Consider the following 18,947-nt stretch of genomic DNA (forward strand, 5'->3'; position numbering starts at 1 on the left):
ACTTTCATAAGAAATTCAATATTCTTTGAATCCCATGTACAAAGTACAAGTTTTATCTACATAGATGATAAATGGGCATTTGGGAATAGGCAGGACTTAGAATTTCAAACCATCAGAGAATGTACAGTTGTTTTGAGCTGCGAAGTTACAGAACAGAGGCAGAGACACCATCTTGGGAGGGATCACAGATGCAAAGACAGAACTCTGTAGAAAGTCTTTGATAAAAGCACAACAAAGTGACACTGTTGGAGCCTCAAAGTAGAGTACCCATTCAAAATCTCCGAGTGCCTGAAATGTTCTACTCCCAGCAGTGGGTTTGGATACATAGTAGATAAATCCCAACCAAAGTTCTGAAAGAGGCCAGTATCTAAAGTCAAGGATACTTCCCGTTTGCATCTGAATTAACAATCTCCCTTGCCTCTATTTCCATCCTTGCTCTTTTTTAAAAGAATAATTTGTCTCAACAAACAAACAAGCAAAGTAAAAGCCAGGCCTCAGTGGCTTTAACCCCAGGACTCGGGAGGCAGAGGCAGAAGAATCTCTGTGAGTTTGAGGCCAGCCTGGTCTACAGAGGTAGATCCAGGACAGGCTCCAAAGCAATACAGAGAAATCCTGTCTCAAATAATAATAATAAAATAATAATAATAATAGTAATAATAATGATGATGATGATGATTTGTAACAGTTGTTAATCTTTCTTGAGGGAATTTTAAACAGTCATTAACAATGGAGTAGGGAACAGATTATTAAGAAGACCTCTAGATGTACTGACAGCCCCAGCTCACCTAATACCATTGTAAAAGCACATTTAGTAAAGGAGTATTTCTGACCAATTAAAAGGTAGTTACATGCTATGCTATCCTATAAGAACTTGGTCTATAAATTTTATTGTATCCTAGCCCATGACAAGACAGATCATACTCCATGGTTTGCATTGGGGAGATTCCATTACGGGCCAGGACCTCACCATTAACTGATCTATGGCTAGCTGTGATGAATGATATGCCATAAAAAATAATCAATATGACAATCATAAACTTATGATTTATTTAAAGTAGTCAAATTACAGAATGTTGGGGCCAACAAGAACCTTAGAATTAGCATGCTATCTCTAATGATAATTATTTGACAGTCAGCTGTTTATTGTTCCTGTTTTTTGGACATCAGCAGGCTTTGGTTATGGTGTGCAGTTTGTCTCTTTTAAAAAGCTAGAAACATTTAGAATGTTGCTGGCTTTACTTGGTAAACTGATTTATAGAAAACAGACAAACGTGGGCCTGGGAGATGTGTAAAGGGCTTGCTCTACAAAAATGAAGCCCTAAATTATTGGATTCCCAGAAGCTACTTTTAAAAGAAATTAAAAATAAAAAAAAATGCTTGTAATTCCATCGCTGGGGAGGCAGGAACAGATGGATCCCTGGGGCTTGGTGATCAGTCAGCCTAGACCAGCAAATCTCAGCCTAGTGAGAGACACTGTCTGGGAAAAAAAAAAAAAAAAAAAAAAAAAAAAAAAAAAGATGGACAGTGCCTGGGGAACAAGAGCCAGAGGTTCTGTGATCTCCAGCCTTCAAGCTTGCACACACACACACACACACACACACACACACACACACACTCCTCATCTCTCTTTTGGTATTGTAACAACAGAAAGCCTTCCTTTAGCTTCCCATAACTGGTGATTTGAATCTGGTCTTTTTTCTCACCTTCTTTTCTCCACCAAGACTCTCCATCAACCTTACAACACTAAAAACTTGGAGAAGGAATTTGAAATAAGTTATAAATCGCTAAGGAGGAAAAAAAATCATAGGGGATAAAGTATGGAAATGGTAGGAAATATAGGGGAGGGGAAAAAAGCTTGGAGGGTAGCAGGTGATGGTGCTCAAATGGACAGAAGAGCTACAGATTGCTTATCTGGGGATTGTTCTAGTTTGTAAAGCTCATAGTCAGTGACTAACATAAAATCAGTCACTTCTCTCAGCCCCTTCGTCCCTAGGCACCTTGGGGAAGAACTTGGGAAATGGGCCAGTCAAGACATGGGAAATAAAGGGTGAGCATAGCCTTGGTCTTCCCAGACATCCGTGTCTTCAGGTATTCCTTTTATCAGTGATTCAGACACATCGGCATGACACAGTGAACTGCCAGGAGGTCTAGACAGAGCAATTACACTTCTCTACCCCAGACTTGAGTTTATTTCTTGAGCAATGGCAAGTTCCCAGAGCTGATGCGTTTTGGTCTTAGGCTCTATCTGTCTGTGGAGAAATTTCCTTTGAATTCTTAGCCAGCCATAAGGCAAACCAGCCATTTCTGGTTTATAGCTGGTTATAGCTTGGGCCCCAGCTATAACAACCACTAGGACTCCTTCCCTTCTTCCAAAATGTCAGGCATTGACTGCTCTATGATTGATATTCATTATCAATTCCAATTTTACAATTGGAAGCAAAGCAGGAGGGGAGAGAAAGACAGATATTAAGAGACATTCAGTCAAGGAGCTAATAGGAAATAGAGCTTGGATTGACTGGACTTTAGTCTGACCAAGGATTTGAAGGCTTTCTTAATGAACTCTTGGAAATGGGTACCTTAACCTATTTCATTCCAGGTTACTCTTGCAAGGGGAGAAACTCAGGGGCTAATGACACCATCTATGTGTAATACAACTAAAAAATACAGAATTTGAGCTACCTGGCCATCTTGCCTATACTAATCTGCTGACCATGGGTCATTTCTAATGGATGTTGATGGAAGTAGCAGACATAAACACTCAAGTAAATGAGAGTTGAATCATGGAGTCAGGAAAGCCCTATAAGGTCACTTGCTTCAGCCTCCCTCTGGTGACAAAGCCCTGGCTGGCACCAGTGAAGAGATGTAACTTGACCACTCTCATAGTTAATAAGTGACTTCTCTTGAACTCAGCCCAGGTCTCCCAATCCAACCCAGGCTTCCATCCCGTTACATAACACCACCTAGAAAAGTGCCAAGGCTTCTGAACTCTCCACCTCTGCCACAGTTCCAAATAGTGAGTCCAAAATACACACACAACCTAAGTCATGTTCAGTAAATGGTGATAAGAGAGTGCCCGAGGGATACTGATAGGGCGGGCACTAGGAGCAGCCCTCCTTATCAGCAGAGATGTCAACACAGAGCGTTCCTTTTTATCCTCATCAGAACATAACTCTCAAAGCTCTGATCCTGTCCAGGCCGTCTCAGCCGAGCCACCCATCCAGAGCTTTGTAACTTTGTCGCGCGACTCTGGCTGCTACTAGCTGGGGACTGTGGGTGAAATAGGTTTCAGACTTCACTCTCCTTGCCCGAAAATGGCAATGGTATAGCCTTGTCCTGCGGATAATGGGGATGTCCTGAAATCACAGGTACAGACAGCATGGTGGGTGTTCACCAAGGTCAGTTGTCTTCTTGGCCTTTCTGGAATAGCTCAACAGGAAGCACTATAATATATTTGGTTAGTCATATCATTTTGTAAATAAGTTTACTGGTGCCATTGTATACTGGTGTTGTAAGAATAGTTAGTTACCTATGGTAACATTTTCGTAAAGTCCAGGCGAGTGTTCTCTCTCTCTTTCTCTGTGTCTGTCTCTCCCTCTCTATCCTTCTCTCCCTCTCTCTTTCTCCTTTCTCCCTCTCTCTCTTTCTCTCTCTCTCTGTGTGTGTGTGTGTGTGTGTGTGTGTGTCCCACACCTCTCTCTCCCACCTGTCTCCTGGTTTCCACAGCATACCCACAATTGCATTTCTTTCTCCTGTAGTCTTGAATCATGAGAGCTTGCATAAACTCTTACATCGTTTTAGACTAATACCCAGCTCATCTTGAAGATCTGGGTCTCTCATTCCCTTCCAAACACTGCTTGGTTCTAACATATTTTTCCCATAGACTTTGCATCTCCAAATGACTGCAATGTTTCCAACCAAGTAACAAGGTATATATCCAGAGATGGTCATTGCCCGCAGAAAACTTTTGCTTTCAATTTAGAAGCACGTCAGAGTTCCCTGCCTCCTTTGTAATATAGCATCGTGTTGAGTATTAGGGTTTATTGTTTTTTCTGTGTGCCGTGTGTTGCTGTTAGATGACTAGATAGGAAAGCATAACATTGCAATTTTGCCCTTCCCCCTCTGCACTTGATAAGCCTGGCCTAAATGATACCTCTGGGAAGTCGTTCAGCACACGCCTCTCCCCAGCTGCCACCTTGCCATGGGGCTCTTGCTGCTCTGTTCTGGACTTTTGGAACCAACTCTTGGCAACACATCCTGTCTATCACACAGCAGAGGGGAGCTGCCAGGACTGCTTTTTACCTTCACTCATACCTGTTTGTTTCCTTCTGTATTAATAATTCAATGGCCTCAAATGGACTGCTTTTCTCTGATGGCACAGTTACTGCTTAGTAGCTGACACGTGTGTAGTGCAAGATGGGAATGGCCACTGTGTGTTTCCCCAGTGCTGTGAAGCAGCTAAGCTGGGGCCTTGTGCTTTCTGATCACCAGTTACTGCATTGTCCCTAATGCTGTTACTAATCTCAGAGGAGTTGAGCTTTGGATTCAGGGTTTTGTTTTTGTTTTTGTTTTGTTTTGTTTTGTTTGTTTTTTGTTTTCTGAGACAGGGTTTCTCAGTATTGCTTTGGAGCCTGTCCTGGAACTTGCTGTGTAGACCAGGCTGGCCTTGAACTCAGAGAGATCTGCCTGCCTTTGCCTCCTGAGTGCTGGAATTAAAAGCATGTGCCAGCAATGCCTGGCTTGATTTCAGTTCTTAACAGGGAGTTATTATGCTTTATTGTTGTGCATGAAAGGGAATGGAAATTTTGGGGAAAAGACCATCTGATTCGGGAGCTCTGAGGTAGGACCTGGTATCAGGATTTTCCAACAAGCCATCGAGATTTGCAGGTAGATATCTCCCAGTATCTCATGAGTTTTGTACTGGACAAGCCATGGCTGCATCCTAGCCAAAGTTTGTCTGCTTGAGTCTTAAACATAAAAGAAATGGAATCAGTAGTGTTCAGCTACATCCCATGGGGAGAATAGTTGTGTCAGCTAATCTCACTGTGGTGATAAACTGGTGTGGGACTAACTGGAAGGGGAAGGGGTTTATACAGGCTCAGGGTTTGAAGGGAAGATGTTACAGCTAGAGTGTGATGCAGGTGATCACATTGCAGCGTCTGCAGTCAGGAAGGAGGGCAAGACGAAAGCTGAAGTTCAGCTTGCCATCTCCTTTTTATTCAGTCTGAGACCCCAGAGCATGGGCTGGTGCCAGCCACATCCACGATGAGTTTTCCCTCTTGTGTTAAACCTCTCCATAAATGTTCTTTCAGATACACCAATGCCTGTTCCCGTGACGATCCTAAATCCACTCAAGTTAGCAAGGAAGATTAACCACCATAACGACTGCATGTGTGTACATACATATAAGTGTTTCTAGGGGGTTGGAAAGACAGCTCAGTTGTAGAGTGTGTGCTTAACACATTCAAGGCTCTGGGCCCAGTTCCCACCAGATGCATACATACATACCCACACAAATGCTAATGACATCAAGACTGTAGAACAAGCAATTAGCAGACAATAATAACATTCACAACACCTTACTATAACTCTTACATTGATGATTGTTTCTCACTGAATGGTCTTGTCAGACAGATGCATATATGTGCTCGAGAGAGAGAGAGAGAGAGAGAGAGAGAGAGAGAGAGAGAGAGAGAGCACTCACACGTGCACGCGCGCGCGCACACACACACACACACACACACACACACACACACAAACTCTTCTAACACATAGTGAATCTGGAAGCAGAGCTCCGATTCCACATGAGTGTTTTGTTGTCTTTCACAGTGATGAGTCAGATAGAGGCAAAACCACAGAAGCACAAGTCGGAACTGCACAAAGCTGTAATGTGAGGGAGTATATGCCCAAGTGGGTAGACTCTGCAGAGACATTTCCTCAGATGAACTATTCACACTGTAACAGTGACACACCCCAGCACACTTTCTATATGATTCTACAGAACATTAAATTAAGCCCTGATTTGTTATGGTGGCCAGTTCCTGTGGTGTGAACACTTGTGAGGTACCAAAGCTTGGAGATGGCATAGAAACATACTCTTATGCTGTATTTCAACCCTACACATAAGAATGCAGTGACTACCTCTAATGCATAAATTCTGTATCGTATTATTAATTATTGTATTTTATTTTGTATTGTGTGAGAGTTTTGCTTGCATGTATGTCTCTACACCACATGGGTACCCAGTGCTCACAGAGGCCAGAGGAAGGCAACAGATTCTTTGGAACTGTAGTTACAGGTCGTTGTAAGCTGCCATGTGGGTGCTAGGGATCAAATTTGAGTCCTTGGCAAGAGCAGCCTGTGTTCTTAACTGCTGAGCCATCCCTCTAGCCCAGCAGAGATTCTAATAAAAAACAGAAAATATTTAGAAAATGATAGCTTTTGAGAACTTAGGAGAGCTTATTTAATTGTAAATTTCTAAACTTTTTTTTTTTTTTTTTTTAGACACTTTAATGGACTTGTCAAATTCTGCAGTTTGCTCTTGTGAACTAGTGGGGGCTGGCCCCAGAACATTGAGAGTTCGGTGGTTCTCAACTTTAGCCTTATCTTAATTAGGATACTCTGAGGACCTTCTCCCTACAGTTTTAGTCTTAGTTACAGATGTGTACCATGTGGGTGCTGGAGATCTAAACTCAGGTCCTCACTTTACTAACTGAGGCATCTTGCCAGCCTACCCTATATGCTTTGTCGTGTCTACTTCTTTCCCCCAGTGTTGTGTATGTGAGATCCATCCATAATGAATGTAGCAAGACTTCTCCTCTTTTAGTGGTGTAGAGTATTCCACTGTATGAATGGATCTCAAGTTACTGTTGATTTATTCATTCTACATGTGATGAGTTATTTCCAACAGCTGGTCCTTATGAACTGAAATGCCAAGGACATTCTGGTATAGATGGTAGCATTATTCTAATCCAAACAAATGTCCCACTGACTCTTCTGGGCATCAGATTTCTTTCCTGACTTCTGTCCAGCCACCTTCCTATCCTTTTCATAGAGCATAGACAAGGCCACCTTCCAAGTGTCTGAGGTACTTAAATCCCACACCCAAGGTGAGCCCTTTACCAACAGACCCTGACTCCCCATTGGATTATTAACTCCTCTGAACCAACTAATGTTGGTTTCAGGTACAACTCTGTCACCCACGGATATGTGAACTCACAGAAGTTACCCTTTCCAGGACAATAACAATGTGAAATCTGTGCATGAATGTGCGTCCGTATTTTTGTATCCCTGACTTCAGAAACACAGACATGCACACAGCATGCCAAATGGGAAATTCAGAGTTGCTTTCTTCTTAACGAATGCCAATTTCAGACTGCCTTGCTGACCCATGCTTGAAATAGTGTAACAGTGATTAATTTCTGCAGAATACATTTGCTTTCTAACTTCTTCAATTTGTTCATTTCTGTTAGCATAAATATTTTCTTTGGATGCTCGAGTTTTCAAAGCTAAGAATTTTTCCTCTCCTACTAGAAATAGAGTTGTATGTGTTTGTTCTGTGTGGCCTCGGCTGTCTTTTTATTTAGTTCAGTTTCTAGTTCTGGATCTGGTATTCAGCAAAATATCATTTTGACTTCTGGTTGGTTTGGGGTTTTTCTTTTTCGTTTTTTCATTTGAAAGCCTGTGTCAGAGCAAAACATGCTAACTGCAGTTCACAAATATGTTTTCTTAAGCAACTTGAGCATCTTCAGAACTAATTTTTAGGGTCTGGAGAGGTGGCTCAGAGTTTAGGAGCACTTGCGCTACCCTTGTTCTTGCAGAGGACCTGGGTTCGATTCCCAGCACCCACAGGAAAGCTCACAACTGTCTGTAACTCCAGCTGCAGGAGACTGACACCTTCTTCTGGCCTCTGAAAGAGGAGGCACACATAGGCAAGACACCTATACATATAATCATCATTATCATCTTAGGAGCTGGAGCAATGGCTCGGTGAGATAAAGCATTTTCTATACACACATGAAGACCTAAGTTCACATCCTAGGTCCCCCAAGTGAAACTGAGCATGGCCTTTATGCCTGTAAGTCCAGTTCTGTGGCTTTAAAAAACAGGGGGGCCTTGTGTGGTGGTACATACCTTTAATTCCAGCAGCCTACCCCCAGTTCAGTGAGACCCTGTCTAAAGGAAATAAGGGAGAGAATGATAGAGCAGGACACACAAATCCTCCTCCAGCCTACACACACACCACTAATAATAGCAATAGTTTAAAACTGGTTTGTAGGCACACTAAGTATAATTAGCAATATGTAGTTACAATATACAGTTCTTAAACCTGAAATGACGTTCCTTTATAAAAAGCAGTGCATGTTGAAAACAGAGACCCACACCTTTAATGCCAACACTGGTGGTGGCAGATGCAGGTGGATCTCTGGGAGTTCAAGGCCATCTTAGCCCATGAAGTGAGTTCCAGAATAGCTGGAGCTACATAATAAGATTGTGTTTCGAAAACATCCAAAATAAGTCAAAGCAATGCTTGTAGGAAAAAAAAAAAAAAAAAAAAAAAAAAAAAAACTACTGTCCCGCCATGGAGGGATGGTGTACTGAAGTAGTGGATTAACCTGAAAACATTTGCTGTCACAAGCAGGCAAATTAACCAGCAGAAAGAAAGACTAGTTAGTGCTGGCAAGAGTTGGGGGAAGTGCCAGTTGGGATGAAGCTACGTGATGCTAAGATTTCTTTAGGGGGTAATGCACTGCTGTTGCATGTGAGTGTCATTGTCTAACTCTGGGAATATTAAAAAAGTAAATAAGTAAATTATACATTTTTAAATGAGTAAGATTTATAGCATTTTAACTTGGTCCCACTGCTTTTTTTTTTTTTTTTTTTCTTCTTCTTTTTCTATGATCACATAAATGTGTTGTTGAAAATGTGGAAACAAACAAAAAAGAAAAAAACAGGGTCTGGGAGATGGTTTGGTGAGTAAAGTGCTTGCCACACAAATGTGAGGACCGGAGTTGGAATCTCCAGAGCCAGTATTCAAAGCCAGGCAGGCCTGGTGGCCCGCCTGTGATCCCAGCACTTGGCAGACAGAGGCAGGGATCCCTTGGGACAAGCTGGCCTAGACAAATTGGTGAACTCCAAATTCATCAAGAAACCTCCCCTGGATAAATAAAGCAGAGAGTGATCACAAAAGACAACAGACATCAACCTCTGACCTACACACACTCATGCACACGCACACACCACATGTGCCGGGACAGAAATCATAGGAATGAGCCATTGCTGCTTCATCCGGCAACAGCTGCTGCTGCCTGCTCATTGTTTCCTTCCAGTACATTCTCTGCGTTATTATTGCAGTTGAAGAGGTTGACGTTGTTTTCTAAGATGACAGGGACATAATTTCTACATTTTAAGTAGTCAGGTATGAATATCACCACTCACTAACAAGGCTAGAGCACCAGGAAAGTCCATTAATTAGGTTGGCCATAGATCTTACAGAACGGATGGGAAAGGCAGACGACTGTGATGACTACTCCTGCAGGAAGAAAGGTAGTATGCCCCAGGGCCTGGTGGGCAGAGAGACATTCCAATGAGCACCAGGAAAGAGGGAACCTTAGGGACAAGCACTCTGAGGAGGGAGACAGTTTTCGGAGTTTTGCTGTGAGACATCACACCGAGGTAGAACACTTCTCTCTAGAATCTCCTGCCCATTGTAGAGGACATGCCACCTCACTGAGATGAGGCTCCTCCATACAAGGGAAGAGGGATGAGATTCCTGCTTTCAAACTATGCCTCCTTGTGCATTTGACCAACCATGACCCTACTACGTTCCCTTGAATATGTGCTTTTCCTCTATACTTGGCAGAAACACACCTTCATCAATAGCTTGGGATCGGGCTTCCCAAGTATGAGGCACATGTAAGTGGTTCACATATTTTATAAGCATGATCCAATTTAATTTCAAACAGCCTCTTGAGTGGGGATGTCCCAAATTTATAGAGGAAGTGAAGGTTTGCCCTAAAAAATAGCCCCACATCTTGTGTGGTGGTGCAGGCCTTTAATTCCAGTGGGGAGGCAGATGCAGAGGCAGGTGAGGTGGATTTCTGTGAGTTCTAGGCCAGCCAGAGTAACACAGTGAGACACACCTCCAAAGAAAGAATTGGGAGCGGGAAGGACAGGAAGGGGGGAAGAAAGGAAGGGGGAGGAGGGAAATCCCCAAGATCACAGAGAAAGCTCTTGTTTAATTCTCTCCCTTGCTTTCCATTTTAGTTGTATTGTCCTCTCTCTCTCTCTCTCTCTCTCTCTCTGTGTGTGTGTGTGTGTGTGTGTGTGTGTGTGTGTGTGTGTGTGTGTGTGTGGTATAAGTAGTGTGTCATACATATGTATATACAGGCGTGGAACCCAGAAGTTGACAACAGTTGTCCCCTTCAAATCACATTACCTTGTACTTTTAAATTACATTACTCAGGGTCTCGCTGGACCCAGAGCTTGCGGTTTCTGCTAGTGTGTGTCTGGCCAGGGAAGCCCCAGGGATCCTCTTGTCTCCCCTTCCCTCAGGCTGGGACTATATAGGCACCCACTGCTGACCCCAGAGTGTTGGTGGGCACCAGGAATCAAACATGGATCTTCCCGTCTATGAAGCAAACTCTCACCTTGTAAAGCAATTCCTCAGACCCTAACTTCTGCTATTCTTACTAAAGACATGATAAATACGTCTTCTAAAAGTGTTGGACATCTATAGAGATATTTCAGGAAGCAGTCCTTTCCCGTCTAAGAGTTCAGGTTGTGGTGGTTGTAAAACATTCCCTTTTGAGTCTTTCATTAATTGCTTTTGTGACCAAAATATGTGTTTCATAGAATTTGTACCTTGGGTGCGGGGAGGTTAATCTCTGTGAGCTTGTGTGTGCTAAACACACTTGAGGAAGGTTCGCTGGTCCGCTATAGTCTTGAAAACACCTATCAGCTCTGTTGTTTATCTCTCAAACCCCACGCCTGCTGCTCTTTCGCTTTCACTCTCTTATTCTGACTTTGATTGGCTTTTATTTTTCAGCCCACGTGCTTCAGTAACTTCTGCGAGCTTTTCCTCGAACTTGTGTTTTTTTTCTTTGTGTGTACTGTATGCCCTTTGATTTATTAAGATCTGTTATCGCTTTGATGTTTTTGTTAGGAATTGTCCTTTTTGTACTTTCCAAGTTACCTATCACAGATAAGTTTTCTATATACACAGTGTGGTTGCCTGATTCAAATTGATTAGGCTGTCTGGTTGTTTTTCCTGTCTCTGTATATATTCCAGGCTGGCCTGAAACCCCTTCAACCGCCTCTCAGTTCTGGGACTTGTCACTCAGGAGACCGCACCTGGTTTACCCTCCTCTCCTCTAGTTTGTCCAGTTGCTCTTTGCTCCTCAAGTCTTCAGAACAAATACTACCTGGGAGATGTGTTTTGACATCCAGCCCTTTCATTATCTGCCACCCCATCGTAGCTTTCAGCTCTGTGTACGGAAGGGTTTCTACCAGCCCCACGATCTATTTTTTTCCAGCTGTGTTCTGTGCCATCCCAGCCCCTGTGATTCCATTATGGTAATGTGTGATGAAGACCATGCTGATTGCTTACTGCTGGGACCAATTCTTTCTCTTTGAAAATGGGCAGGCCACAGGCCACAAGTAAATTCCTTGCTTGGCTCCATGGAAGAGATTCTGACATATGGCTACTCCTCACCCTTCTTTCTGGTACTGTTGTAGAAAGCAGCTAATTGCACTTTATGGCATGGCTTCCACATCTGTTGCAACCCATTCTCCGTATCTCATTGGTTCAAATGCCTCTTCTTTCTCCTTTCCAGCCAGGTTGACAAGACTCACAGACTCACAAGAAGGGTTTGGAAACCTTTTGAACTGGGTTGCTAATGTCTGAAAGGAAATGAGACCTTCCCTATACCTTTATATGTAAATATTACTAAGATTTATAAGTTGGCAGTAGGTGTTGGAGCACAGTGATCACCAAGTTCTTTTATTGCTGCCAATCTAGTAAAGCCCTTAGTGCCTCTTGCCTCTGTTTGTTGATGCTCTTCCTTGTCCCTTGACCTCCCATTTGGTGGAGGGACCTGATCTTGATCCTCATGGTTCCCTGTGGCTCTGCTTCCTCTTCTAGATCTTGGCTGTGTTGGTCGAAGAGGGTAGAGAGAGGAGAAGTGGGAAACAGGGTTCAGACAGCTGTGGGTATGATGAAGACAGACCTCCAGGAGACAGCCTTTGGTGGATCAGCTCAGCTTTATTCCAGAGTATAAAGAATATATAGGTTTGGGAAGCCTGAGGACAAACCCTAATATGCATTAAGTGGTATGGTCCTATCATAAGGCTCCTAGCACAAGTCTAGCACAAGGCAGGGGAGCCTTCTAGCAGGAATCTGTGCCAGGGGTCAAGCTAAAGATAAGTCAGGCATCTGGCTTGGAGACAGCTTTCAGATAAGGTCAGTCCTCCTTGGGCCCAGGGACATTCTCCAGATAAGGGCAGGTAGAGAGCAGGAAGTTTCTCTGGGGGAGAGAAGGATCTCCACATCTTCAGGCGTTTGGAAAGGACTTATCAGGCCCTAACCAGCCAGCAAGGCCTTCCAACAGTTCCCATGGTAATGGATACCCTTCTCGATAGGAGACAGTAGTGGGTGTAATGCCACCTGTCAAACATGGCTCTCATGATGGGCCACCATAGATGTCCCTTTACAGTGTTCCTCTCACAGCACAGTCTTAGCCACTTGCTACTCTCAAGGCCATCGGGCTTAAAAATCAGTCAGCAGAGGCAGCTGCGCGTGAGTTCTCTGCCAACTCCAGGTGCAAGTTTCCCTAGGGAGGGTCAGGTGATTGAACTTCTGTGCCTGACTCAACATTTTCTGAAAGGTGCATATGAGCACAGTACTGGGAAAATAAAATTAAAGAGTAAAAGAAAAAAACTTCTGACACCAAATATGTGTAATCTAGAACTGGAAATGTGGCTCAGTTAGGAGAATGCTCACACAATACGCATAAAGCCCTAGGGTTCAATCCCCAGCACCACATAAATCTGGCATTGGGGAGGTGGAGGCAGGAGATTCAGAAGTTCAAGGTCACCCTTGGCCACATAGCAAGGTGGAAGCCAGCTTGGGCTACATGAAACCCTGTCTCAAAATAAGAAGAAGAAATGTATACTCCTGGTGAGGTATGGGCACAATGTATAGAAATGTAATGATCTGTCTTACAAACTGGGACATGCTAAACACCCCAGAAGGCAATATGCAAAGAAAGGGCTTTTAATTCATCATCTTCCAAGATGCAATGGAATCTGTCTATTTGACTACCTCTGTGGATCTCACCCTGGCCAGAAAGGCAATCCTTTTTTTTTTTTTTTTCTCATGGTCGCCTTGCCCTTTCTTTACTGTGTTCTTGTGGCAGCCTTGTGATTCTGGTGGCACCATTTGAAAGCCCATCAGAACCTGCTGCTCTTCTATGGAAGCATCCACTTCTCATGGCATTTGGATTAACTCCAAAGTCCTGACTGTAATTCCAAACTCTTAAGAGCTGTGGAGGAAAGGGATGACCTGACCCATGCCTACCCATCACCATGCACTATCTTCTCCTGGTTCTGTCTACAAAGAGCTCCTGACCTCTCTCTGCCTTGTGCCTGGGGACCTTTCAACTCCAGACAGTGGGAAAATGGAGCATCTTCATAGAGGGGTGGTCTGCAGGCCTAAACTCAAGAGTCTGTCTCTCATGTAGCCTTTCACAATCTTGAAGGAACTCGGCACATCTGTACACATTGGACTCTGAAGTCCAGGAGAGCAAGCCTTACCCTTGGCCAAGTCAATCGCTCCTTATATAGCCAGGCACAGGCATGCATACATTTCTGTAGTTGGTCTTCCTACTGCCCAGAAGAATAAAACAGTTTCAGTCAGCGGGTGAGGATAAACCTGACTGTAAGCAGAACCATCCAAGGGAGCGTTACATGGCCTACTTGTAGGAGAAAATAGTCCAGTGATTCTAGAAGGGAGTACACAGCCTAGTTGGGGTGGTTAGATTTAGTCTGGAGTTTCGTGCTTGGCAGATGGGGCAGGGTCTCCTGGTGTATCCTAGGCTGGTCTCAAAGCTGAGATCCCCCTGCCTCAGCTTCCCGAGTGGTAGAATTTACAAGTGGGCACTACCAATTCCAGCATCTTTATATATATTTTAAGGTTTTTCCATTTTTATTATTTTTATTTAGAGAGAGAGACTTACACACATACATGCCATGGCTCAAGTGTGAAGGTCAGTGGACAATTTTTGAGAATCTGTACTCTCTTTCCACCTCATGTTCCCCTAGAATTGAGCTCGGGTCATCAGGCTTGGTAGCCAGGCACCCTCACCCAGTGAGCCATCTCTCGGGCCCTGTCTTTTAAGTGTTTTAATGCTTTATTGTTTTCTTCAGTGAAGGCGACTTAAGTGTGGCTGAGATAGAAGAGAAAGTTTATGTCCCAATGGATACTGCTGGCTCAAAACCCACTGACCTCGAGTTTTGAAAAAAACAGAAAACATTGCCTTGCTGTTATCACAGGACTCAAGGAAGGGCCATGAGTGGATATATTTAAAAGCACCACTTTGTTTTCAAGAGATGGCCCTGAGTTTCCTGGCGCCCCGGGGCCTCTATACAGCATCCTGTTATTTAAGTTTCTCATCAAAATGCTTAATCGAACTTAAAACATTGTGGATGGAGATGACAGTTCCGCTGAGTTGGATAACTTTTACCCTAGAGATCCAGGCTGAGAGCAGCCTTGACTGGAAGGTGTGGCCTGTCCCTGACTGCCCCTTCCCCGCGCTGAATGCATTCTCCATTGCAGAGATGTTTATCTTATATATCTTATATATAAATTAGCCCTTGCCTGCCCAGATCGGCAACTAAGAGTGTAGCCTGACACCCTCTGCAGGAATGGAAACTGAACATTCACTACTATGCAATTGCTGCCATTTCCTCTTTGTTCATGTCAATAGTAGAAAGTTCTCAATTTTTCCCCAGGATGGATTCTTCAAAATACCAGAATCTTTGTTCTGCCAATATTTTTTCTGATCACCAGTCTAAATGATGTCTTATGTTATGGTTTATTGGTTTCTTGTGGGAACTGTGCATGGAGTGGGGAATGGTTGCTTCAACTTCTGTTCTTAAGCCAACTTCTCCTGGGGGCCTTGATCAGAATAACAAATCCAAGAGAGACAGAGGAAGTGATTACTGAGAGGCAGCACACCCCAACAGTGGTTGCTCCAACTTAATTAAGGAACCCACAGTGAAATATCTTTGACACTTCCTAAGATCTGACTTTCTTAACAGAGTGAGGAGTCGTACAGCTTCATCTGAATGAACTATGACCAGACACTGAGGTGCACCTGTTGGGAGCGAACTGGCCCATCCTGGGTTTCCCCTCAATATGGAATTATGGGGCCTAGACTCTGCAGTCATTTCAAGGGCTGAGGGGTGAGCACAGTACTACCACAGGAAGAGGAACGGCTTGAAGAAGCTGAGGTCATGTTCCAACATGGTTGTTGTTTTGCCCATGATTGAGAAGGAGAGAGTCCAAGATGGGAACTTTGGACCTGATGGCACAGTTAGGCATGGTTCATGGAAGAGGTGTATTGCACATTAACACATAGCTGAACTCTACAGATATGTAATGTTACTGGGTAAATGAGATGGCTGTTTGGAAGGTATCAGCTTTACCAAAGGTAAAATTAAAACTGACACTTCTGCTTCAAGCATCTGTCATCCAGGGAATGGAGCAAACAGGTCTATGTAGTAGAAGGGTAACTGGGAAACCATCTAGAGGTAATAGTATCAGAGAGCAGTTTTACGGAATAAATAGAATTTTCCAGATGAGCAAGACGTGGGGGAAGACCTGCAGAGGTGCCTAGTCAGGTCCCAAACAGCACCTAGAATTCAAGGAAGCCACCGGGAGGCTAGAGCATGCAATGCTTACATCTACTGCCGTTGGAACAAATTACCAAACACTAAGTGACATGAAACAGCACACATTTGCTAACCCTTAACCCTGGAGATGAAAGGTCTTTCAGCTAAAAGCATTGGTGGACTTTGTTCCTTCTGGAGACTGATGAAGAGAATAGCTCCTTACCCTTTCTCCTTTCCAGAACTCACCTGCATCCTTGGCTCTCTGGCCCGTTTCCTTCTTTTTCAAAGCCAATAGAAAAGCATCTCCATCATCCTCTCCAGCTTGCTTCTCCTACATTTAAAGCACGCTCAAGAGTACATTGGGTCCAAAGAACTAGCCACCTCACTTCCTTCTGTATGTAGCTCTAAGTGTCCCATGTCGTGGAACAGACTTCATTCAGAGGGGCTAAAAAAATGGATTTTGGTGGCTTTTACTCTGCATATGATAGATGCCTTGTAGGAGGCAGAGGATGGTGGCACAGAGAAAAGTTTTCATGACCCACTGACACTCTGTGGGAAAATCCAGCCTCCAAGAAAGGCTTGTGTGCCAATATTGTGTGCAACCTTACCCTCTGGTCAGGCTGTGTATAGATTAGACTACTGTCAAAAGACTCACCTGAAAATGGGGGCAGCACTGTTCTGAACCAGAGTCTCAAACAGGATGGAAAGGAGAAAGTGAGCTAAGGACCCTCTTTCCTTTCTCTCTCTGTCTCCTTGACTGCTAATGCAATGTCTCTAGCGCCTGCTGCCACACCTTCCCTGCCATGGCTGGTCGTACGCTCACACTGGGGTTGAAAGTAAACGCTTTCTTCCTCAAGAGTTTATATTGTCAAGTGTTTTGTCATAGTTTTGTGTTACGAGCAGTTTTCCTGTCAGCCTGGTCCCAGAGCTGCATCATCCTCAAATAACACACTGAGGTACTGTATTAGATATAAAGCTGTTGGCCTGTTACTAGCATTTCTTATTGGATAGCTCTGTCTTAAATATTAACACATTTCTATTAATCTAAGTATTTCCATGTGGCCTTATCTTACCAGAGAAAGGGTCTGAACTTCTCTCAATTCCCTACATCTTGGCTCTCCTCTACTACATCTCCTAGAATCCTCCTTGTCTCCTAGTCCCACCTATCTTTCTTTCCTATTGGCCAACAGGGCTTTATTCATTAACCAGTAAGAGAAACATATTTACAGAATAACATCTCCCATCAGTTTTGAAGATTTTCATAACATGCAAACCTCCCCAGAAGCTTGCTGTTTTCCCAACAAGAAGATGCTTTCCCTGTTGGCCTTCTGTAGCTTGTTCATAAGACTACTTCCAGCCAGTGAAGCTGGAAGATCTGCATAACCTTGGGAACAGCCACCACAGGATGGTTTTTTGATGGTCCTTGGGCTCTCTGCTCAGCTGGGCCAGCAGCCTTAGCTAGTATGTTCAGGACAGTGTCCCAGCAGCACAGTTGTGGAACTGCAGGACCAAGGAGCTTGAACTCATCTGACAGTAAGGCTAGCCAGAGTTGGAGAGGAAAGGGAAATGTAGATTGCCCCTAATGTTGGGGACTGCTGTACTTGTCTCACTCCATGAGGTGTTGGCATTAAAGACTGCATAGAGTGTTGCAACCTGACATTTGATATTAGAGAGGTAAGGTATTCCTGGTGACAGCAATACCCAAAACTCAGCCAAAGGGATGAGTGGTTTAAGTGTGAAAAGTGCCATGGAGAGGAAGCTACAAGGCTGGGACATAGAATGCCTGATCCTGTGGCTCAGAGCAGAGACGGTGGCAAATGAAGAGCAATGTCCTGTGGGCCAGGCCATGATAGTAACACCAGGGAAAGTCTGGGATGGTCACACCAAGGACATGGTTCTGGAGACTATGAGAACCATGACTGCAACATGCAGCAATGGACACTCAGCACCCAGAACCACTTCCTCTAGTTCTTCAACCCCCAGCTGCCAAATCTGCCTGCTTACGTGCCCATTGTAAAATCCCAGAGTCATCATTTCTGACATCCAGACAGGGTGATTGATGTTCCAAGGCATATTTTAACCCTTAGCTTCCATGTCCCCCAAATCTGTTCAAGTAAGAAATGCAGTAACAAGTCAGTTTATAGCTCCCACCACTGACTCCCTGTCTCCTCGGGTATCTATCTGAAGGCAAAAGAGTGTTCCCACAGATGAGTGGGATTTATGATGGAGACATGTAGTAGCCCTGTTCAACGGATAGCATTTATCATTCCCGTTGTAAATAAAAATGAGAAAGCAGACGATGCTCACCCAGATGGTCTTAAGAACTCACTTAGCCATGGGCATGCAGATGTGAATAAAGTGAAGCCCCTTACAAGCAGAAAAGGATGGAATTGCTTGTTTTTGCAATCGCTTCCAGGACTAAGTGTTTGCTTTCTTATGTGTGACATGACAACTTGTGAACACTGATTTGCTGGGACACTGGGAAGGCCTGACTTCGCCTCTCTGTCTATAGCTTTAAATTCTTGCAATACTTTTTGGGTCGTTGTATACACAGGAAAAGAAATGTTTATGCTGGATGAAATATTGAGAGTGTGAGGGAGTTAGGCAGTACTCCACCTCGGCAGCCAAGTTCACTGTGAGCAGAGAGTCCCACGCTGCCAATTACTGTCCTTCATCCACGATCTCCTTCTGTTGATATTAGTCAGTATACTCTGATCCTAAGTAGATTGCTGGGTTTAGAACCCCTGTGGCTGTTATTTTCGCCTTTGACACCCAGTTGTTATGGTTTTCTTCCATAATATGTCATAAATATGTCCTAAAAATGAGGGCAATTTTTGTGTTAGAGCCTGTCTTAGTTAGGATTTCTATTGCTGTGAAGAAACACCATTACACAGCAACTCTTACAAAAGAAACATTTTATTGGGTGTGGCTTACAGTTTCAGAGGTTTAGTTCTTTATCATCATGGCAGGAAACATGGTAGCCTGTAGGCAGACATGGTGCTGGAGAGGTGGCTGAGAGTTCTACACCTTAATCCACAGGCAGTAGAAGGAAATTTTCA

The 18,947-nt window shown here is 43.8% G+C and overlaps 1 protein-coding gene across 10 annotated transcripts in view; it reads left to right on the forward strand.

Annotated features, from left to right (window-relative positions):
• The window catches only part of Rhobtb1 (Rho related BTB domain containing 1), a 72,087-nt gene that overhangs the window by 7,786 nt on the left and 45,354 nt on the right, over window positions 1–18,947 (forward strand). Inside the window, exon 1 of one of the 10 annotated variants that reach the window (XM_051186866.1) lies at window positions 2,739–2,762. The exons of 6 other annotated variants lie outside the window; for them this stretch is intronic. The gene's annotated coding sequence lies outside the window, so the exon portion shown is untranslated. Of the gene's footprint in view, window positions 1–2,738; window positions 2,763–3,224; window positions 3,396–3,847; window positions 3,927–18,947 lie in introns of those variants that run through there. 3 more of the 10 variants (XM_051186861.1, XM_051186865.1, XM_051186868.1) reach the window with 3 other exon arrangements.

Source organism: Phodopus roborovskii, unplaced genomic scaffold (assembly GCF_943737965.1).
Source record: "Phodopus roborovskii unplaced genomic scaffold, PHOROB, whole genome shotgun sequence".
NCBI lineage: Eukaryota > Metazoa > Chordata > Mammalia > Rodentia > Cricetidae > Phodopus > Phodopus roborovskii.